General features: G+C 40.9%; 1 non-coding gene across 1 annotated transcript; it reads left to right on the top strand.

Moving 5' to 3' along the window:
- The first annotated feature begins 17,141 nt into the window (after positions 1-17,141).
- On the top strand, positions 17,142-17,247 carry LOC140856819 (small nucleolar RNA R71). Its single transcript, XR_012140419.1, has one exon. It is a non-coding gene; the product is annotated as a small nucleolar RNA R71 (small nucleolar RNA).
- Positions 17,248-24,048: the final 6,801 nt, after the last annotated feature.

Below are 24,048 nucleotides of genomic sequence, written 5' to 3'. Positions count from 1 at the left end.
ACCTAATTTCTAATTCGATTAGAAAATTAAATCAGATTTAAATCTAATTTAATCTGATTAAATTAGATTCTTAATTGAGTTAAGATCTATTTTAATTAGGTTGATTTGGTTTTGGTTTGATTTGGTTTGAGAAATCAAATTTGAACAAGTCATAGATTGAATCCTAGTAAGACTAGGATTCCACCTTGCGCCACCTTAGCCCCCCACGCTCACTCTCTCTTATCCCATGCCCACTCTCTCTTATTTTGTGTGTCAAAGTAGGAATTAGTTTGGATTTTAAATTCTATGAGATAGAGTTTTAAAAAACCAAACTCTTTCATTATGGCACTGATTTTATCCAAATTTTTTTTGAAGATTTTCATGGCTTTTATGGTATATAATATGCATCCTTTTTTGGTGGTCCATGGTAGAAAAAGGAGGGGACACCCAAGAGTTGGGCGCCCCTTGTCTTGTCTTGTTTGGATAATCCTTGACTAGGTATTTGACCGAGACAAGGACTCTTCATATCTCTTTATTTAAAATTAATTTTTTTATGAAAATTTTGTTAAACATAGAACATTGAGAGATATTTGGGGAATCCAAAAATCAAGGAGAAAGAGTCTTAGAAAGTGAAGATCTAATAGACACAAAACTAGGTGTCTGGGTTAAAGCAAAGAAAAGAAGAAGAGGGACTTCTTCTAGAGTTGCTGGGTTCATCCATTCCCTTCCTCCATCTATAAGTTTTTTGAGAGTGTCTCATCTAAAACTCCTTCTCCTACTTTTCATCTTTGAAAGAGTCTAAATCAAGAAGGAGGTATTTGATCGACCATCAAAGAAGGATCAACGCAGTACTAGCATACTATGCTGATTTCTTGGACCAAGACTTCTGATCATGATTCGTGAGCTCATGTGGATGACTCCTAGAGGTCGGACATATGTGCGGCTCACAACATCATCCTCAAGCCTAGATCAGTAAAGTTAAAACGTCTAACTTGCAAGGTAATAGATCTGATCTATTATATTTTACATACATTAGATATAGTATAGAAACATGTTGATATGATCAACATGTAGCTCTTGCTCTTTCTATTTTAATTTTTGATTTAATATCATATAATAATCATGTAATAAGATCTTAGATATAGAGATTCTTTAATTTTACAAGATAAATTTTGATTTATTTCAGTCTTCCACTGCCTGATCTTGAAAAAATTTCAAGATCTAACCCTGAAACCCTAGATCTGGTTCCTTCAATTGGTATCAGAGCCTAGGTTGTTTATTACATGATTATTTATACATGCTTAGATATTTTTTAAATTAGATCTAATTTATAATCTGATTGTTAAATCTAAAATTAAAATTTTTAAATCAATCACGAACAGTAGGTTATCCTGCTATAAGGTTTACCCCTTATAGTGTAAAGGTTGTCCTAGTTCGTAGAGATCTATCTTTAATCATAAATTTGTTAGATGTGATATGGATTAAATTTATGATTTATTAGATTTAAAAAGTATTTAAATTTAAAATAAAAGATCTTTGTTAATAATTTTCATGCAAAGAACCATCATATATTTGTCTGAAAAATTTGTGCAGTTTAAAGTTGAAATTATTTCAATTACATAAATCTGTTTAGATTAGATCTAAAGTAGTTTCATGCTTTTCTCACTTGCATTTTGATTATGAATCAAACATGCAACTTGGTTGGTAGAACCATATTGTAAAAATATTTTACAAACATGAAAATTATTTTCGAAAAGCCGAACTCCAACCCTCAGCCCAAAACTTAATTGAGAATTAAGAAGTTGTTTGATTAGTTTCTAGGATTGTGAATTGAAGAACCTAAGACACAAATCATAATACATTGGGTTAATGGGTTAGTGAGAATTAGGTCCATTAATTGGGTTAGACCTAAGGTTAGATTAAAGATGGACTTAATTAGAGAATTGACTAAATCTAATCAGTTGTTGTCTTAGATTAGGTCAAGGATTCTCTAGATCAATTACAATAGTTGTAGTTGGTCAAGTCCATGTCTTTAACGAGAACCAAATGGACTTGATTCTTAGCTAAGTGGTCTAGCACGAACTGTTAAGTTGATCTAATCGAAACTAATTAAATCAGTTGGTGTCTAAGGTAAAGCAGATCGATGGTTTTTAATTGGCAGCCCGCTTACCTGGCCATTTTTGATGGTGTCTAAAGCAAGCTTGGCAGACCCTCCCACCGATCGAACTTACCTGGCCTCTTGGTGAAATTATATTTTGATTGGATCACTTGACTATTCGAGCTGACCCATGTCAGCTAGGTAAATCAATGTGACTAAATTAGGTGCTCCAAGATCAGCCTTTTTAATGGTCTCCCTTAAGCTGACTTGGTAAAGCTAGTGGGAGGATCATGATAAGCTGGTTCATCTGACCTCCTCCTCTAAATCAATTAAATCCTCTAAAATTATTAGGTCTTTAAAATAAAATAGTTATGGTAATAACTAGATCATAGCCTCCCATTAAGTAGATGATAATGGGTCCATCAGTTGGATAATCATTGGAGGCCCAAAGGCCTGATGCTTATCGGTTGATGGAATTGTCATTCATAATATGATTTCTTGACTGCATCTTTCTAAATGGTGGTTAGGTTAGCCAACCAAAGTTGGACCTAATCATTCATTGGCTAGATGGGCCAAGTATGGTCATGTTAATGGTTGGACCTAACCAGACCTTTTCAGTAGAGGCCAAAGCCTACTGATTAGGGACTGGGGCAAAATTAAAATTACTAAAAATTATTTAGAAAAACAATTGATTATGAACCTACCCTTAGATGTACATGGTTGGCCAACCGATGTTGGGCTTGTGTGCAGCCTAAGTGGATTCTAGTACCCACTAAGGAATTAGGATAATTTCTCGAATTGGAGGTAGAGGCTACCAATTTGAATAAAATAGTGGGAGAAGCTTTTTGATTAAAGTCCAAATCTTTAGGTTTAATGAATCAATTACTAATTAGGTTATAATTTTTCTTTGTACAGATATGGCCACTTTCCTATCGCCCCGATCATTGTTGGACAATGATAAGTTGGTGGGACTCAACTTCAGTAGCCGGTACCGAAAGTTGAAGATAGTCCTGGAGCATGAACGAATCTTACATGTGATAATAGATCCTGCACTTGAGGAGCCAGCTACTAATGCACGTGAAACAGTCAGAGACACTTACTAGAAGTGGCTCAATGACTGGATCACAGTGCGCTGCATCATGCTGGCTGCCATAAGCGATGAGTTCAGTCGCAGATTCGAGATGACTCAGCCAAAGAACATGCTTCAAGTGTTGGAGGATGCCTTTGGCACACCCGATGACGTGGAGAGGCACAAGACTAGTTGTGCCATCTTCAGTGCCAAAATATGGGATGGTGCCTCTGTCACTGATCATGTATTGTACATGATCGAGCTGATGGAGCATTTGAACAAGCTCGGCTTTCTCTTGCATGAGCAGCTTGAAAAAGATACAATACTAAACTCGCTGCCCAAGTCTTATCTCCCATTTCTCACTTATTATAGAATGACAAAGGCTGAAGTAAACTACCATGGGTTACTGGGGTTGCTTCAGAACTTTGAGAAGGATCACCAACTCCACAAGGAGTCGGTGAACTTAGTGGGAGGTTCGTCTTCTGATTCTTGACCCTTTAAGAAAAGAAGGAAGAACAAGAAGAAAAAAGTGAAGAAGATGCAAGTTCAGGCTAGAACATCAGTGCAGGGCCAGACCAGAAAGATCAAGCCCCATAAGAGTCAAGCTGAATGCTTCTTTTGCAAGAAGCAGAGGCACTGGAAGAGGAACTGTCCTCAGTACATTGCCTCCCTGGACCCGAACAGGCAGAGAAAGAAGCAAGCTATTGCTGAGCAAGGTATTTATATGATAACTCCTTGCAATTTCTCTATTTGTGATATAACTGACTGGGTATTGGATACCGGTAGCCTTTACCATATTTGCAATTCGTTGCAGGGGTTGCAGGCAGTAGGAAATTCGAGCAAGGTGAGAGGTTTCTGAATGTTGGAGATAGAAGACCAGTTCCAGTTCTAGTATTAGGAATCTTGAAACTTGTATTTGAGTCCCATACCGTTGTTCTTAATGATTGTCATTTCTGTCTCAATTTTTTTTTAAATATTATTTCTGTAGATCTTCTGGCCAAAAATGATTATGAAATTTCAATAAAGAAATAAGTTTGTAATATCATTATGAGTGGTGTTACTATTTTTTATGAACATTTGAACAATGGTGTGTATATATTATCACAACCTTTTAACGTAGTCTATTCTACTGGCAAAATTTGATCACTGTCGTAGGCGGTCAAGAATAAAAACCAACTCAAACTATATAGATAGGATGAGTAGAGATCATTTCCATGGAGATCTAGGATGATTATCTTTTTCTTTTAAGAAGAAATAAAAAGAGAATTGATTGTAGAAGGATTAACAAGAAATAGAATAGCAAAAAATCAAAAGTGTAAATTAAATTATGAAAGAAAATAATTCAGAGAAATAACCCAGGAATTTTGAATCCACCATGCAAAGAGATTTATTTTCTTCTTTTTTTTATATTGTAATTGTTGGGTATAAAATAACCCCAGCCGAAGTTCGTAAAAGGCCGACCCTTCCAGGGCTCTTCCGACTTCTGACCTTGTGCAGCATCTTTCTAAACTTCCCCGACCGTCCGAGCTTCCATAATACTATCCGGACTTCTCCAATAATGAGCTGCTCCATTCATCTACCGGACTGCTCCAAATGCTTTTTGAGCTTCGCTATCAGCTGATTTTCTATAGTGATCGACTATTCTCCGAATCTCTTTCGGATTTTTTCCGACCACGGACGACTTTACTCCAAACTTCTTCCGAACTTTGTCAATGTCCGAGCTTCTTCGATAGCAAGATTTCTATAGTAACCAGACTCCTTCCAAGTTTCTACGATAGTCGATCACCTTTCAGATTTCATTCGAGCTCCTACAAGAGTCGGATCCCAGCCGAACTTCTACAGTGGATGGATCACAGACGAACTTCTACAACGGGATAGGCTCCACCAACCGGGTCTCTACTCTGAACTTCTACCATAAGCAGTCCACTCCGAACTTCTACTACAAGCGGACATCTACTATAAGTGAATTCCTTCCGAGCTTCTACTGTAAATGAATTCCTTTCGAACTTCTATTATAGGCGGACTTTAGCCGAGCTTCTTCAATAAGCGGTCCCCATCCGGACTTCTACAAGAACCGAACTCCGTCTGAACTTTCATAGCAGATGGATTTCGGATGAACTTCTACAACGGACGGACTCCAGCAGCTGGATTTCTACAATGGCCGACCGCCTCCAGTGTCTTCCGTACCTCTCCAGCCATCAACCTTCAATAGCGTCAACCGGACTTCAACAGCACTAGCCAGACTTCAACAATGCCATCCAGACTTCCACAGGATCCTCCAGACTCCTCCAGCAGATGAACTTTCATAATGCCTTCCAAACTCTTCTATCGACCGACCTTCAGTCGAATTCCTTGTGCAATCAGACCTCTCCAGCAGACAAATCTTCAGACAAGCTTCTACATCATACAAATTCCATATGAACTTCTATGACGGATAGGCTCCATTGGATCTCTACTCCGAACTTCTTTCGAACCTCATCAATGACTGAGCTTCTCCAGCAGCGGGACTTCTACAATAAGAAGTCTCCATCTGAGCTTCCACGACAACTGATCTTCGACCGAGCTTCTACAATAAGTGACCTCCTTTCGGACTCCTACGAGAGCTGGACTCCGTCTGAACTTCTACAGCAAAACCGTATCCCAGACTCCTCCAACATTCGACCTTCCACAATGTCCTCAAGACTCCTCCAGCAGACGAACCTCCACAACGCCATCTGAAGTCCACTGTCGGTCGACCCTCTTCCAGATTCCTCATAAAATTGGACTTTTCCAACAGAAAGTCTCCATCCGAGCTTCTACAGCAGATGACTTCTGCCTGCAGCATCAGTGCTCTAGGCACCCAACAACAGTGGACTCGTCAGCAACCTCAAAAATATCTGAGTCTCTCTTAGATTACAGAGATAGAGAGCCATTCTACTCCATCAGATATCCCAGCCGAGCTTCAACCGTCAAGCCCGAACTCTCTGGCAAGTCACGACAATGGCCACTACCCCACTCCACTCTCTGTAACAGATTCCACATGGCCCCACCACTCTCTGGCAAGTCGCGACAACAGACGCCACTCCACTCTCCATAACAAACTCCACATGGCTCTGAACGGCCCACCGACACCACTACTCTCCGCAAAAAACTTCACGTGGCCACGAACGGCCCACTACCAGGCAGTTACAGACGTCGCTGTCGATCAGTTATGCTCTCTGTCTATATAAAGAGACCCTCAGATACGTTCTTCTCTAAGCTCTAAACTCTATCTCGAAACTCTGTTAAAATCCCATTCGAGTGCTCCATTTTTGTTGAGGCAGAGTACTGACTTGAGCATCGGAGGATCTTGCCGGAGCACCCCCAACTCCAGTTTAGACTTACCTTGCAGGTCCCGACGGCAGACGCGATCCCCTTGACTCCAGCTTCTTCGGCATCGGCAGAATTTTGCACCAACAGAATTGGCGCTAGAGGAAGAGTCCTGTGTCTTCACAGTACCCTTGTTCTTAAAGGAGTGCTCAGCGAAACTATCTCCGATCATCTTCTCTGACATCTTCTTCTCCTTCTCCTGTCAGATCTCTACCTGATGCCTCCCTGAAAAGCATCCACCAGGCGATCCACAGCCTCCGCGGTCAGATCTCAGCGAGCTTCGCAAGCTCCAGCCTTGTCTCCAATTTTCCAGGCTCCTCCTCCTCCGGTAACGACAGTCGACATGGAGTAGCTTGACCTGTTGGTTCAGCAGGTCAGGAGCCTCACCGAAGCAGTGCAGGCCATACAGCAGCAGTCGCAAGCATTAGTGTGGTTGGAAAAAGCATCGTCAGAGTTCCAGAATTCGGCAACCAGATGGGCCACTTGGGCAAGTCGCCCTGTCTTCCATGAAAAGGGGAAGCAGATGGTGGAGAGCCCTCCGTCCGATCATGATTCCACCCCCGGAGGGTCTCTACCTCCATTCTACTAGAAGACCCTCGAGACTCGCAGTTGAAAGGACCTCCTGGGATAAAGATTCTAAGAAATGAACTGGTGGACCGAGGAGCTCATCAGATGAGGTCGGCTCGACAGATTCATCCAATGCTGACCTGAAGGTAGGGAGGATTGGTCGAGGGCCCTACCAAAGCCAGAGCCGCCAAAGAGAGAGGAACAGCCTGAAGATCAACCTCCAACCGAGATCGTCAACACCATCTCTGGAGGACCTCGATGGGGAGCAGCCAGTGGATCGGCCATACTGCCCAAGCGGTAGAGGACTGAAGAGTCTATAACCTTTACAGAAGAAGATGCCCGAGAAATTCAATTTCCACATAATGATGCAGTTGTAGTTTCTTTAAATATTACTGATTATGATGAATGCCGCATTCTTGTTGATAGTGAAAGCTCGGCTGATATTCTGTTTTACGAGGTATTCTCAAAAATATCTATTCCGGATGGTTGATTAGGGCCGATAAACTCCTCGTTGGTAGGGTTCACTGGCGATGCTGTACCAGTGGAAGGGGTAATAACTTTAACTGTGGTTGCAGGCCAGTACCCAAAGCAATCAAGAGCGCAGGTGGATTTTCTAGTAGTAAGGGCACCGTCTGCCTACAACGCAATACTCGACCGACCTAGCCTCAACGCCCTCCGAGCTATGGTGTCGACCTACCACTTGAAGCTGAAATTTTCTACTAGCCAAGGAGTCGGAGAGGTTAGAGGAGATCAAGCTCTGGCAAGACACTGCTACAACATAGCCCTTCAGAGAAAGGGACAGTCCGATCCCTGTCTGGTTGATGGATTGGACACTCGCGATGACCTTGCCGAAGAATGGGGTGAGCCAATTGAAGATCTTATCTCAATTCCTTTGAACGATGGGAATGAGGAGCATGTGGTGAAGATCGACTCTAACCTAGGAGAAGAGATACGGACACAGCTCATTAATTTCCTACAAAAGAATGCGGATGTTTTCGCTTGGGTCCCGACGGATATGCCAAGGATTGATGCAGGAGTCATGGAACATCGCCTGGCTATTGATCCCAAACATCGATCGATGAAGGAAAAAAATCTGAAGTCATGTATCGGAAAGGCAAGTGGCAATAGCTGAGGAAGTTGATAAACTCCTGAAGGCCGGGTTCATCAGAGAAGTCAACTATCCGAACTGGGTCTCCAATGTGGTTCTCGTCAAGAAGGCAAATGGCAAGTGGAGGATGTGTATAGACTTCAAAAAGCTAAACAAAGCCTGTCTGAAGGACAGTTACCCTCTACCCAGAATTGACCAACTAGTGGATGCAACCTCAGGCCACGAGCTTCTCACTTTCATGGATGGATTTTTCAGCTACAATCAAATCAGGATGGCACCGGAGGATGAAGAAAAAACCACTTTTATTACTAACCATGGTCTTTATTATTACAGGGTCATGCTTTTTGGCCTCAAAAATGTAAGGGCGACCTACCAATGGCTGGTGAACAAGATCTTCAAAGAGCAGATCAGCCGCAACATGGAGGTCTACATGGACGATATGCTTGTAAAAAGCAAATCCATAAAGAACTACGTTGCCGACCTTGAGGAGACCTTTAGCGCCCTCCAAAAATATAAGATGAAGCTGAACCCGACCAAGTGCGCTTTTGGAGTAACCTCAGGAAAATTCTTGGATTTCATGGTGTCGGGGTGCGGGATCGAGGCAAATTTGGAAAAAATTTGTGCCATCCAGGCAATGACCGCCCCGAAGTCAATAAAGAAAGTTCAGCACCTTACTGGGAGAGTAGCAGCTCTGAATCGTTTTGTCTCAAGGTTGACCGAATGATGCCTGCCTTTCTTTCAGACCCTCAAGCAGTCGAAGAACTTCTGTTGGACCACTGAATGTCAGCAAGCATTTGAAAAATTAAGGAGCTACCTCAGCTCACCTCTGCTATTGGCAAAGCCCGAACCCGAAGAGGAGTTGTTCCTGTATTTGGCGGTCTCCCCTGTGGCTCTCGCAGCAGTTCTGGTTAAGGAAGAAGTAAAAATTCAATGGTCGATCTACTACATTAGCCGAGTATTGAGAGACGTCGAAACCAGGTATACTAAGTTACAGAAACTAACTATGCCTTGTTGATTGCAGCTCGAAGGCTTCAACCATACTTTCAAGGGCACACCATAATACTGCTCACCGACTAGCCGATAAAGGTGGTTCTGAATCAAGCGAATGCTTCTGGAAGGATAGCAAAATGGGCAGTCGAGCTCACAAAATTTGACATCAACTATCAACCTCGGTCGATGATTAAAGCCCAGATATTAGCAGACTTTATAGTGGAGTGCACTATTCTGGAAGAGGCCGAACTTGAATGAGGTGAAGCCGACAACTCAGGGCTCCAATCGAATTTTCTTGAAGAAAGAACAGATCTCCCTGATGGTTTTTGGGCCCTCTACATGGATGGTTCCTCCAACATGTCAGGTGCAGGCGCGGGCCTGATCCTGGTCAATCCAGAAGAAATTATTGTAGAGTACGCGCTGCGCTTTGAATTTTCTATGATGAATAATAGAGCGAAAAATGAAGCTCTGATTGCAGGACTGAGGATCACCAAAGAGTTAGAAGTGGATCGACTCCAAGTCTATAGTGACTCCCAATTGGTGGTGGGACAAGTCAGTGAAAAATATGAAGCTCGGGAGGACAGTATGGCCAAGTATCTTGAAAAGGTAAAAGAGATCATCCCTGCCTTCGATAGCTTTGCCATCAAGCAGATTTCAAGAGCAAAAAATACTAGGGCCGACCTTCTCTCTAAGTTGGCTACACTGGCTCCGACCGAACTACCCAAAGACTGCTTACAGGGGAGACCTCCTTTGCCTTAGCCCTCGGAACAGAAGCGGTGATCCTGATCAAACTCAAGCCTCCATCGATGTGAGTCATGGCATTCGATGAGCAGTGCAACTCACAGGATCTCAAGGCCAACCTCGACTTGTCAGAAGAAAAGTGGGAGACAGCTGATGCGTAGTCGTTGATAGCACCAAAAATAACTCTACTCACTACATAGGTAGGATGAGTCGAGATCGTATCCTCAGGGACCTTGGGCTAAGTTGAGATTGTAAAATAAAAGAAAGAAGCGTTGTTTTGATTTAGAAAATAAATTATCTTAAAATTGATGTAATTAGAAAATAAAGAGCACGGGAGTTTTGAATTAATTTTTCACTAGTAGAGTTGTATCTCTTTTTTTTTATTTAAATGGATGCGATTAATCTTAAGAAAAATATCTATTTTTTCTCGACACACCTCGTACCCGTAGATCATGGTGCGTCTCTGAAAAATATTAGGTAAACAACTCTTCTTTCCTCAGCACGCCCCATACCCGTAGATCACGGTGCATCTCCGAAAAGCAAAAGTTGTTCCTAATATTAATCTAACAGGAAAACATAAATAAAAGCATATGAAAGAGAGCAAATAAAGAACTCATGACGATTTAAATAAAAAGTATAATCTTTATTGCATATAAAGAAATATAAGAAAGTTTAGAATAATAAACCCACTCTGTGTCATTACAAAATTTCTTCTCCACTCCCGAGACTGCTAGCCTAGCTGCTCATGGAGTAGTCCCTTTCTCTTCCTCTATGCAAGGCTCTAGAAGAATTTTTGAGCTCCCCCTCCAATGGGATTACAAAAGCCTTTTTTATAAGTGTTAGGAGGGAGGAGTTTTACATGGTTTTTCGATGTGGGACTAAAGAAAATACTAAGCACTAAAAGATGGATGGATGAGATGAAAAGATCACAAGCAGATAAAGAAAATATAAATTCTTCCTCTTAAAGTATTTTCAAGTATTATCTTTTTTTCCTTTAATTTTCAGATCCATTGCTATCTGTTCGCTACTGTCCGCCAGCATAATTTCCTGCAAACCCGCCTGTAATGCCGCGCGCTCGCCATGCCGTGCGAACCCACTGCCGCACGCCCGCTGCCGTGCCAGCTGCCGTGCGCCCGCTGCGCTCCTTTTTGATTACCAAAAAGAAACTTTTGTTTCTTTACAATGACGTCTATATCCTTTTTGGGTTTCTTGCATAGTATCTTCATTTTCTATAATACCATATGCATCCTTCTTTTATTTAAATTTTATTTTAAGTCTAATTTTCTTCAAATTTGAGTCTTTTTGATCTATGAATCGGACTCTTTGCATCGGCGATCATCTTTTCTGTAAAATATAAAAAGAAGCATCAAATTCTTAATAAATAAAATAAATTAACTATAATTTTCTACTTTAAATAACTTAAATTAAGTGTTTATCACACCTTCCAACTTGAATTTTGCTCATCCTCGACTAAAATAGATATATTAGCATTGCGTACCGACTCGATCTTGAATAAAAAGTTAGGTTAGGCATCTCAAAATGTAGATGATACCTGATTAGACCATTAAAGAGATATTTCATTGGATTATCAATTTGACCCAATTAGTGGCTGAGTATTAACTAAAGAAATTTCAAGAGCTTTTCTTTCACCACTCTCCACTTTACTCTTTAAATCCTCTAACTTAATGTGAGAGAGGTTTATTATCTTCTTGCAATTTAGTCTCCTTATTATCCACTATTTTTTTAACATTGCCCACCTTTTTATGTGAACCACAATGCTTACTTAGGCGAAAGGGCCCGGTTACTCAGTAGAAAACCAATATTTTTTTTATATATTTTTTTAAAGTAAATTTTAAAGAGAATTTTTGCATACCTCGACTTTTCCATCCAATCTCTCATGAAGCAGATTCTTTATTGAGATCAGTAAGAAGAGGGTTGTAGAATCACTCCTAAAATTTGGTCTAGTCTAAACCCTACCATTCATTGAGCTTTCTTAATAATTTATTCCTCAGTATCTCTAAAATTATCTTGATCGTTAATTATTCATTGATTAGGATGCCTATGACTCTTAATCAAAATAAAATTTGGATACACAAAACTAATTATTTCTAACCATACTCAAGGATTTGATTAATTTCCATTTCCTTTCCCTCCGAACTTAATCTACATTATCCTCAATGGAGTAGGAAAGCAAAGAAAATAAAAGGAGAGAGTGCACTTGGGATAATTTTGCTTCGAAAGTTGAAGATAGCTTCATTGATTAATAGGTTCTTGTTCTAAATTCCTGCAGCTGCAGTAAAGTAAAATATATATATATATGAAATCGTTGGGTTGCCTCCTGACAAGTGCTAAGTTTTACATCTTCAGCCAGACGTCAAGTTTATTATTCATTATAAAGTGGATCACACAGGTAGATGGTGTCGATTCGTTCTTTATGTGCAATTTCATCTACATATGGCTTCAGACGTTGGCCATTTACCTTAAATGTATTGCCATTCCGAGGGTCATGAATTTTAATTGCTCCATGTGGGAATATTTGTGTGACAATGAAAGGTCCATCCCATCGGGATCGAAGTTTATTGGGAAAAAGGCATAACCTGGAATTGAAAAGCCATACCTTTTGATTTATCTCAAATGATTTTCTAGAGATATATTTGTCATGAAATACTTTGGTTCAAGCCTTGTAAATTCATGAACTCTTGTATGCATCGTTGCAAAGTTCTTCCAGTTCATTGATTTGCAACCTTCGATTAGAACCTGCATTCTTCATGTTAAAATTAAACATTCGTATAGCCCAGAGTGCTCGATGTTCTAATTCAACCGGCAGATGGCAAGCTTTGCCATCAACTAATCGATAGGGTGACATACCGATAGGGGTTTTAAAAACTGTACGGTAAGCCCATAATGCATCATCTAAGAGAAGAGACTAATCCTTTCTATCGGGCCTAACCATCTTTTCTAAGATATGTTTAATCTCCCTATTTGACACCTCTATCTGACCATTAGTTTGGGGGTGATATAGTGTGGCCACTTTATGTGTAATATTATATTTTTTCATAAGTGCTTCAAAATGTTTATTCATAAAATGAGTCCCCCCATCACTAATGATCACCCTTGGGAAGCCAAATCGACTAATGATATTTCGTTGGATAAAATTAGTTACAACTTTATTATCATTAGTCCGTGTAGCTATTGCCTCCACCCATTTTGACACGTAATCAACTGCCATCAAAATATATTCGAATCCAAACGAGGCTGGAAAAGGTCCCATGAAATCAATCCCCCAAACATCGAAGATTTCTACTACTAAAATGGGGGTCAGTGGCATCATATCCTTCTTGGATAAATTTTCTATTTGCTGACATTGCAGACAACTTTGGCCAAATTCATGTGCATCTTTGAAAAGCGTTGGCCAATAAAACCCACTCTGCAGTACTTTTGCCGTAGTTTTTCTTCCACTAAAATATCCCCCACATACCGAAGAATGGCAAAAATTGAGAATGCTTTGGAATTCACTTTCGGGGACACAACGACGAATAATTTGATCAGGATAGTATTTGAATAGTTCAAGTTTCTCCCAGAAATAATGTTTAATTTGCGAGAAAAATCAATCCTTTTCTTGTTTTGTCCAGTGAGAAGGTACTTATCCTGTTGACAAGTAATTGACAATATGGGCAAACCATGGAGGACGGCTAGAGGAGATTGTGAAAAGTTATTCGTCAAAAAATTTTTCTTTGACCTCATCTATGCCTATCATGTGTTCAACTAAGATCCTGGAGATATGATCAGCTACCACATTCTCAGAACCCTTCTTATCTCGGATTTTCAGATCAAATTCTTGTAAAAGAAGGATCCATCTGATCAAATGCGGTTTAGTATCTTTCTTTGAGAGGAGATGTTTCAGAGCCGCATGATCAGAGTAAACTAGAACCTTAGACCCTAACAGATATGAGCAAAATTTTTCAAGGGCGAACACTACTGCTAGTAGCTCTTTTTCTGTTGTGGTGTAGTTTAATTGGGCATCGAAAAGAGTCTTGCTAGCATAATAGATCACATGTGGCTCCTTATTAATTTTTTGGCCTAAGACGGCACCTATTGTAAAGTCAGATGCATCACACATAATCTTAAATGGAATGGACCAGTCAGGGGGTTTTATTATGGGTGCTGTTGTCAGGGCTATTCGTAATGTGTTGAATGCTTTCAAACAGTCTTCGTCAAAGATAAATGGTGTGTCCTTGGCCAACAGATTGCACAAGGGTCTTGAAATCTTGCTAAAGTCTTTGATGAAGCATCTATAAAATCCAGCATGACCTAAGAAGGATCGTATTTGTCGGACTGAAGTAGGAGGTGGTAGTTTTGAAATGATCTCAACTTTGGCTTTATCTACCTCGATCCCTCTTTCAGAAATAATATGTCCTAATACAATTTCCTTCCGCACCATGAAATGGCTCTTTTCCCAACTTAGGATAAGATTTATTTCCATACACCATTTAAGAACTTTGAAAAGATTATGGAGACAATCCTCAAAAGTGGTTCTAAATATAGAAAAATCATCCATAAAAACTTTAAGACATTTATCCACCATATCCAAAAAAATGGCCAGTATGCACCGTTGAAATGTAGCAGTGCATTGCAGAGCCCGAATGGCATACGCCGAAAAGCGAAGGTGCCATAGGGGCAGGTGAAGTTAGTCTTTTCTTGGTCATCCGAAAATACAGGTACCTGATTGTACCCTGAATAACCATCAAAAAAATAGAAAAAACTTTGTCCTGCTAACCGTTCTAAGATTTCGTCGATGAAGGGCAATGGAAAATGGTCCTTCCTAGTAATGGAATTTAGTTTTCTATAATCTATGCATACTCGCCATCCAGATGATATGTGAGTGGGGAGCAGTTCACCTTCTTCATTCTCAACCACAGTAATACCTGATTTCTTAGGTACCACTTGAGTGGGACTGACCCATTTACTATCAGATTTGGGGTAGATGATTCCAGCATCTAACCACTTTACCACCTCTTTTTTTACTATTTCACGCATGTTTGGGTTCAATCTCCTCTGCATATCTCGATGGGATTTGGCATTTGCCTCAAAATGAATATGGTGCATGCAAATGGAGGGGTCAATTCCTTTTAAATCGGCAATGGACCAACCGATAGCCTCTTTGTGTTCCTTCAGAATACCAACCAATTGTGTTTTCTGATTAGGGGTCAAGTCTGATGCAATGATTGTCGGGAGGGTGTCATTGGGTCCTAGAAATACATACTTGAGCGTAGCAGGAAGGGGTTTCAATTCTAACGTAGGTGGTGATTCTAAAGATGGGACTATTGGTGTACTGGCTAATGTGGGCAATGGCTCATATTTGATTGTCCATGGAGGAGTGGTTTTATCGTGTGGTGTATCCAACAAGGTGTTAACTTCTTTCATATATCCCTCAAAGTCATACACTCCAAAGTGAACCAAGCAAGTATCTAAGGGGTCTGGTGCTAGAATTATGGGTGTTGCATGTTCTATAATATCTTCTAGTGTATCTACTTCGAAGCAACTATCCCTTGATGATCTTTGGGAAGCACCAAACACATTCAGTCTCAGTTTCTTATTCCCAAATGATACGTCCATGACTCATGTCCTACAATTAATACATGCATTTGCCATAGCTAGGAAGGGTCATCCTAAGATAATGGAAATTTATCTTGGGTTGCCACTTAGTTCCATGTCGAGAACCAGAAAATCAACTGAAAAGTAAAACTTGTCTACCTTGACCAAGACATCCTCAAGCATTCCACGTGGTTCCTTAATTGATCTATCGGCTAACTGCAGTGTGGCTGATGTGAATTTCAGTTCTCCGAATCCAAAAAGTTCATACACCGAACTAGGTAAAAGATTCACACTTGCCCCTAAATCCAGAAGAGCTTTTTCAATGTGATAATCTCCTATAACACAGGAAATGATGGGGGCTCCTGGGTCCTTAAGCTTTGGAGGAGTGGCATGCTGGAAGATAGAACTAGCCTGTTCAGTGAGGCATACTTTCTTTGGAATTTGTGATCTAAATTTATATTTTTGGGTGCACAAATCCTTCAAAAATTTGGCATAAGCAGGGACCTGTTTGATTGCGTCTAGAAGGGGAAGATTAATTTGGACTTTCTTAAATAATTCCAACATCTCGTCAAGTCTTCCTCCCTTCTTATCTGCAGGAATAGGGGTTTTCAGGGCATCCAAAAATGGGGCTTTAGGCAAGTAAGATGATTCTGGTGTAGTTGGTTCATTCTCTATTTTCAGGTCCTCCTTGTTCTTGGGTGATTTGGCTTCGGTTAGAGGTTTAGGGTCGGTCTCATTGGTTTTACTAGTGTGTTCAATGACCTTCCCACTTCTCAGAGTCATGATTGATTTGGCATGTTCAGAAAAAGCTTCTGGGGTATTAGAGCTCTCAATCACAAATTACCCTCTTGGGTTGCTCTCGGGTTGGCTAGGTAATTTTCCTCCTTCCCTCCTACTGAATGCAGTCGCTAGTTGACCTATTTGGATCTCTAGCTTAGCAATGGATTGTGTGTGAGAGTTAAGGGTCTGAGTGTTGACTTCTAATCATTCTAGTACTTTCAGAACTTTTTCCTCAAAAGCTGAGCTATGACCAGTAGTAGACGGTTGAGGAGCATTTTGAAATTGATGGTATGGTCCATGCCTATATGTTGGGTCTTGATATTGAGGTCGAGGTGCGGCAGGGCCAACCACTGGTTGTGGTCTCCAGAAAAAATTTGGATGGTTTCTCCAGCTGGGGTTATAAGTGTTCGAATATGGATCGTTTCCTGGTCTGCGAGCTTGTTGGACTTGAGCTTGCTGAACCTGCTCATGCATAAACTCAGGAAATTAAGGTGCGGCTGGGCATTCACTAACAAAATAGTTTGGACTTACACACAATGCACAAGCTTTTTGGATTGGGTTAGGTGGAATCGGGGATTGTCCAGTATTTAGAAGATGGTCTAATTTTTGGGACAGTTCATCTACCTTACTGTGGATATCCATGACGTTTCCAATCTGATAAATTTCACTTCTTTTTTGTTGAAGCATGGGTTGTTCTCTAGAGGTGGCAGACATATGATGTAGAAATTCTCATAAGTGTTTCAAAGAGCTGCCAGGCTTCATCCTCACTCTTTAGCATAAATATCCCACCACATGATGCATCAACCATTTATCGGTGTTTCTCCGATAGACCATCATAAAAACACTGACAAAGTTGCCATTTAGGGACAGTATGGTGTGGACATTTACGAATGAGGTCCCTTAACCTTTCTCATGTCTCATGAAAAAGTTCACCCTCCAATTGGGAAAAACTAGTGATAGCTTTTCTAATTTGATTTGTTTTTCCAATTGAAAAGTATTTCTTGAGAAATTCTCTCTGAAGATGATCCCAAGTTGAAATGGTTATAGAGTCTAAGGAGTTTAACCAATGCTTGGCTTTGTCCTTAAGTGAGAAAGGGAATAGTTTCAACCTAAGGGCATCATCGGAGAAGTTTTGGATTTTTACTGTGGAACAAATTTCAAGAAATTCATCCAAGTGTTTGTATGGGTCCTCGTTACTAAGTCCATAGAATGTGGCAACATTTGAATAATGCTAGACTTAATCTCATATTGGGTAGCTTCTACTGGAGGTGCTTGAATACATGGAGAGTAGGTATACGAGGATGGAGTGAAATATTCTCTCAATGAGCGTGGAGGATTAGCCTCACCAGGTGCAGCCATGTTTCTAACTCGGATAGTCCTAAGAGTCTTTTCTAATTCTTCGTCTAATAATTGCAAGTCGGGTTTTAGTGATCGTCGACCTAACATGCAACTAAAAGGTCTATGTAGGACTATCCTAGTCTCTTAAGGATTATTATTATTATTACTATTATTATTTAAGAGGAGAGGAGAAGAGAGAAAAGAGTTCTAAAGTAGAGATCCTAAGAAGTCCTAGAACTAATAGAAGAATTAGGTGTGGTTAGATTTTAATTACAATCAAGTTAGCACGCAATAGACTCTCTATCCTAAAGTTATCCTAGTTCTAGACAACTCCTAACTGTAGTTAGCCTTCAAGCCCTCCAAGTCGGAGCTTGACCAACCAACTAGCCAGATAAGTGTAAGGTTGGTGGGAGTCCCCCCGTTGCTTTCCTTAGACACCAATTAAATTGGCCAGGTCAGCGAACAGAACCAATTAAAAACCACCTTCCTTCGGGCCCAGTCGTCCCGCAAACCACTTGCCTAGACACCAGCTAGCTGACCAAGTCTAACCTGGTTCAACTCTCAGGGTCACTTGTCCTAATGAGCTCAAAATCCTTAGGGGTCAATGTCTAATTAATTTTAGATTAAGGTCTAGGTTATGCAAATGCAAGTGAGTGATTTGCGGGCCAAGAAAGGGTGATCAATTCCCCACCTTATCTTAGTTAATGGGTTGCACCCTTAAAGTTAATTATCAAGATGCAATGCAAAGAAACAAGGTGTCCAATCAAGTTAGAAATTTTTATATTTGAGGTTACGCTATTTTATTTAAGTGTTATGAAATGTCAGTGGCTTTTTTTTTTATTCAACCGTGCCAAGGTCCCCGGCAATGACGCTAAAATTTGATGCGTAGTCATTGATAGCACCAAAAATAACTCTACTCACTACATAGGTAGGATGAGTCGAGATCGTATCCTCAGGGACCTTGGGCTAAGTTGAGATTGCAAAATAAAAGAAAGAAGCATTGTTTTGATTTAAAAAATAAATTATCTTAAAATTGATGTAATTAGAAAATAAAGAGCTCGGGAGTTTTGAATTAATTTTGCACTAGTAGAGTTGTATCTCTTTTTCTTTTATTTAAATAGATGCGATTAATCTTAAAAAAAAATACCTATCTTTCCTCAGTACACCCCATACCCGTAGATCATGGCGCATCTCTGGCAAGTACTAGGTAAACAACTCTTCTTTCCTCAGCACGCCCCATACCCGTAGATCACGGTGCATCTCCGAAAAGTAAAAGTTGTTCATAATATTAATCTAACAGGAAAACATAAATAAAAGTATATGAAAGAGAGCAAATAAAGAACTCATGATGATTTAAATAAAAAGCATAATCTTTATTGCATATAAAGAAATACAAAAAAATTTAGAACAATAAACCAACTCTATGTCATTACAAAATTTCTTCTCCACTCCCGAGACTGCTAGCCTAGCTGCTCATGGAATAGTCCCTTTCTCTTCCTCTATGCAAGGCTCTAAAAGAATTTTTGGGCTCCCCCTCCAATGGGATTACAAAAGCCTTTTTTATAGGTGTTAGAATGGAGGAGTTTTACATGGTTTCCCGATGTGGGACTAAAGAAAATACTAAGGACTAAAAGATGGATGGATGAGATGGAAAGATCACAAGCAGATAAAGAAAATACAAATTCTTCCTCTTGAAGTATTTCCAAGTATTATCTTTTTTTTTTAATTTTTAGATCCATTGCTATCTATTCGCCACTGTCCGCCAGCACAATTTCCTGCAAACCCACCCGTAATGCCGCACGCCCGCCATGCCGCATGAACCCGCTGCCGCGCGCCCGCTGCGCTCTTTTTTGATTACCAAAAAGAAACTTTTGTTTCTTTACAATGACATCTATATCCTTTTTGGGTTCCTTGCATAGTATCTTCATTTTCTATAATACTGTATGCATCTTTTTTTATTTAAATTTTATTTTAAGTTCAATTTTCTTCAAACTTGAATCTTTTTGATCTACGAATCAGACTCTTTGTATCGACGATCACCTTTCCTGTAAAACATAAAAAGAAGCATCAAATTCTTAATAAATAAAATAAATTAACTATATTCTACTTTAAATGACTTAAATTAAATGTTTATCAATAGCTTAAATTCAGATGGCAACCTACAAGCCGAAAGTAGCCTGCTACTACAACTCCTGGGTCAAGAGCAAAGCCTTCAAAGCGGAGGACTTAGTACTTCGGCAACTACTGTTTCACGACCACAGAACCAAGAAAAACTTGCTCCAAACTGGGAAGGCCCGTATGAATTCAAGGAGGTAGTCCGGCCCGAAATATACTATCTAAAAGAGCTCGGAGGATCAGACCTTCCACGATCGTGGAACTCGAAAAATCTACGAATGTATTACCGATAACTTTGCCTTAAATGAAAGTCTTATATTTGCATATTTTTTTTTTTGACATGAGCTCATAACAATAGGGAGTAGCTCCTTTCGACAATCGAAACTAAGCGTGTTAGGAACAGGAGGAGAATCTCGTCCTAACATGAGCAAAGTCGAAGGCCCGATTATTTAAAGATCGGATGGGGGGAGAGGCCCTTACAACGGCCCTTATATGCCCCCACAGCCATGTTAGGAACAGGAGGAGAACCTCATCCTAACATTAGCAAAATCGAAGGCCCGATTATTTAAAGATCGGATGGGGGGAGAGGCCCTTACAACGGCCCTTATGTGCCCCCACAGCCATGTTAGGAACAGGAGGAGAACCTCATCCTAACATGAGCAAAGTCGAAGGTCCGATTATTTAAAGATCGGATGGAGGGAGAGGCTCTTACAACGGCCCTTATGTGCCCCCACAACCATGTTAGGAACAGGAGGAGAACCTTGTCCTAACATGAGCAAAGTCGAAGGCTCGATTATTTAAAGACTGGATGGGGGGAGAGGCCCTTACAACAGCCCTTATGTGCCCCCACAGTCATGTTAGGAATAGGAGGAGAACCTCATCCTAACATGAGCAAAGTCGAAGGCCCGATTATTTAAAGACCGAATGGGGGGAGAGGCCCTTACAATGGCCCTTATGTGCCCCCACAGCTATGTTAGGAACAGGAGAAGAACCTCATCCTAACATGAGCAAAGTCGAAGGCCCAATTATTTAGAGACCGGATGGAGGGAGAGGCCCTTACAACGGCCCTTACGTGCCCCCACGGCCGACCTCATCCTAACATGAGCTGAAATTGACTATGTCGGGAACAGGAGAAGAACCTCATCCTGACGCAAACGAAGACCTGGTCGTTCAAGATCGGATGAGGAGAAAAGCCTCCTCAATGGCTCCTCTACACTCCTACGACCCCGTTAAGAGCAGAGGAAAAACCCTCACTCGAATATAAAAAAAAAAGGAGGAGAGAAAAAAGAAAAGCGACGAGCCACACTAGTGATAAGGAAAAATCAAACTATATCAAAGACACAAGGAATCTCATCTCAACAAGGAAGGAGACTCTTGTCAAAAACTCTCAGTCTCCAAGAGGGAACTTAACACCGACAGGAGAAAATCGACTTCCTCAAGGTAACGAGAAGTTCGGACCCCCAAGTTCAAGCATTGAGAGGAAGCGTCAAACTCGAGTGGCCTCGAAAAGACCTTCGGTCATGAACAAAAAGGGCAAATCGACACGACGATGACCAGAAACCTTCAAACGATATCAACATCGAACAAGACAAAAGATAAAAGAAGCTCGGTAAACAACAACTCAAAGCAAAAATATACGAGATAATGAGAAAAATTCCTTTTCATTTCATTAGTAAAGTGTGCATTACAAAATCTTAGAAGGTCAAGACTCAAGGGACCTCATCTCAATGAGGAAGAAAACCCTTGTCGAAAATCTCCAGTCCCTAAGGGCGAATCAACACGGCGACGACCAGGTACCTTCAAACAACGTCGACATCAAACAAGATAAAAGATAAAAGAAGTTCGATAATCGACAACTTAACGGATAAGGTAATGAGAAAATTTCTTTTTATTTCATTAGTAAAGTATGCACTACAAAGTCTTTGAAGGCCAAAAAAAAAATTGACAAGAAAAGAAAAAAAATATATAGAATAAAAGGTAAAGAAGCTCTAAAGAAGCCCAGCTTTTTCTGACTCCGAACTCTCGGTTCCAGTCATTATCAGGGATTGCCTTAAGTTCTCAACTTTTTCTTCTAGTTCCTTCTTTCTTAACAGCATCTCCTGATACATTTGGTGGAACCATCTGCATCCTTGACTGCCCGCTGCTCATAGGTCAGCTGAATTTTTAAATCAAAGGAAGGCAACTTCGTCAATGTCCGAGCTTCTCCGACAGCAGGATTTCTAAAGTAACCAGACTCCTTCCAAGTTTCTACGGCAGTCGACTGCCTTCCAAATTTTATCCGAGCTCCTACAAGAGCCGGATCCCAGCCGAACTTCTACAGTGGATGGATCACAGACAAACTTCTACAATGGGACAAGCTCCACCAACCGGGTCTCTACTCCAAACTTCTACCACAAGCAGTCCACTCAGAACTTCTACTGTAAGTGGACGTCTACTGTAAGCAAATTCCATCCGAGCTTCTACTGTAAATGAATTCCTTCCAAACTCCTATTACAGGCGGACTTCAGTCGAGCTTCTTCAATAAGCGGTCCCCATTCAGACTTCTACAAGAATCGGACTCCATCTGAACTTCTATAGCGAATGGATTCCGGACAAACTTCTACAACGGACGGGCACTAGCAGCTAGATTTCTACAATGGCCGACCGCCTCCAGTGTCTTCCGTACCTCTCCAGCCATCAACCTTCAATAGCGTCAGCTGAACTTCAACAGCGCTAGTCAAACTTCAACAATGCCAACCGGACTTCCACAGGATCCTCCAAACTCCTCCAGCAGACGAACTTCCATAATGCCTTCCGGACTCTTCTATCGACCGACCTTCAGCCGAATTTCTTGTGCAATCAGACCTCTCCAACAGACAAATCTTCAGAAAAGCTTCTACATCATACAAATTCTAGATGAACTTCTATGATGGATAGGCTCCATTGGATCTCTACTTCGAACTTCTTTCGGACCTTGTCAATGACTGAGCTTCTCCAACAGTGGGACTTCTAAAATAAGAAGTCTCCATCCGAGCTTCCATGACAACTGATCTTCAATCGAGCTTCTACAATAAGCAACCTCCTTTCGGACTCCTATGAGAGCTGGACTCCATCCGAACTTCTACAACAGAACCGTATCCCAGACTCCTCCAACGTTCGACCTTCCACAGTGTCCTCAAGACTCCTCCAGCGGACGAACCTCCACAACACCATCCGAAGTCCACTGTCGATCGACCCTTTGTCGGATTCCTCATGAAACCGAACTTCCCCAACAGAAAGTCCCCATCCGAGCTTCTACAGCAGATGACTTCCGCCTGTAGCATCAGAGCTCTAGGCACCTGACAATAGTGGACTCATCAGCAACCTTGGAAACATTTGAGTCTCTCTTAGATTGCAGAGACAGAGAGCCATTCTGCTCCATCAGATGTCCCAATCGAGCTTCAGCCATCAAGCCCGAACTCTCTGACAAGTCACGATAATGGCCACTACCCCACTCCACTCTCTGTAACAGATTCCACGTGGCCCCATAACTCTCTGGCAAATCGCGACAACAGACGCCACTCCACTCTCCATAACAAACTCTACGTGGCTCTGAACGGCCCACCGATGCCACTACTCTCTGCAACAAACTTCACGTGGCCACGAACGGCCCACTACCAGATGGTTACAGACGTTGCTGTCAATCAGTTACGCTCTCTGTCTATATAAAGGGACCTCCAGATACATTCTTCTCTAAGCTCTAAACTCTATCTCGAAACTCTACTAAAATCTCATTCGAGTGCTTCATTTCTGTTGAGGCAGAGTACTGATTTGAGCATCGGAGGGTCTTGCCGGAGCACCTCCAACTCTGGTTTTGACTTTCCTTGCAGATCCCAGCGGCGGACGCGATCCCCTCGACTCCAGCTTCTCTGACATCGATGGAATTCTGCACCAACAATAATATTTAATTCTTGTAATTATGGTATTAGTATAATTTATCTCTAAGGAATACGAGCTGTATCAGTAGATCACAGCTCATCCTGTTGGAGTATAAACTATCTAAATTTAATTACAAGATCTAAGATTTAATCTAGCATACCATGATTTATCTCTTCAAAGCACGTACCATATCCAGGGATCATGGCATGTCAATAGAGGATATAGGCTATGTAGGAGGCTTCATCATATTCCTGGATTGAAGAGATTTAGCCATGCATCAAGCTCCCTAGCTCCATAATCTCTCAATAATTGATCCCTAATGCTCTTTAAATTTTTTCTCTATTTTTTTCTTGCTTTCTCTCTGATTTTTTCTCCTCCTAAAGCTTATTCTCAGACCCCCTATTTATAGATGATTTTTTCATA

Source organism: Elaeis guineensis, chromosome 3 (assembly GCF_000442705.2).
Source record: "Elaeis guineensis isolate ETL-2024a chromosome 3, EG11, whole genome shotgun sequence".
Classification (NCBI taxonomy): Eukaryota; Viridiplantae; Streptophyta; class Magnoliopsida; order Arecales; family Arecaceae; genus Elaeis; species Elaeis guineensis.
This window is presented reverse-complemented; position numbering and strand designations above follow the sequence as displayed.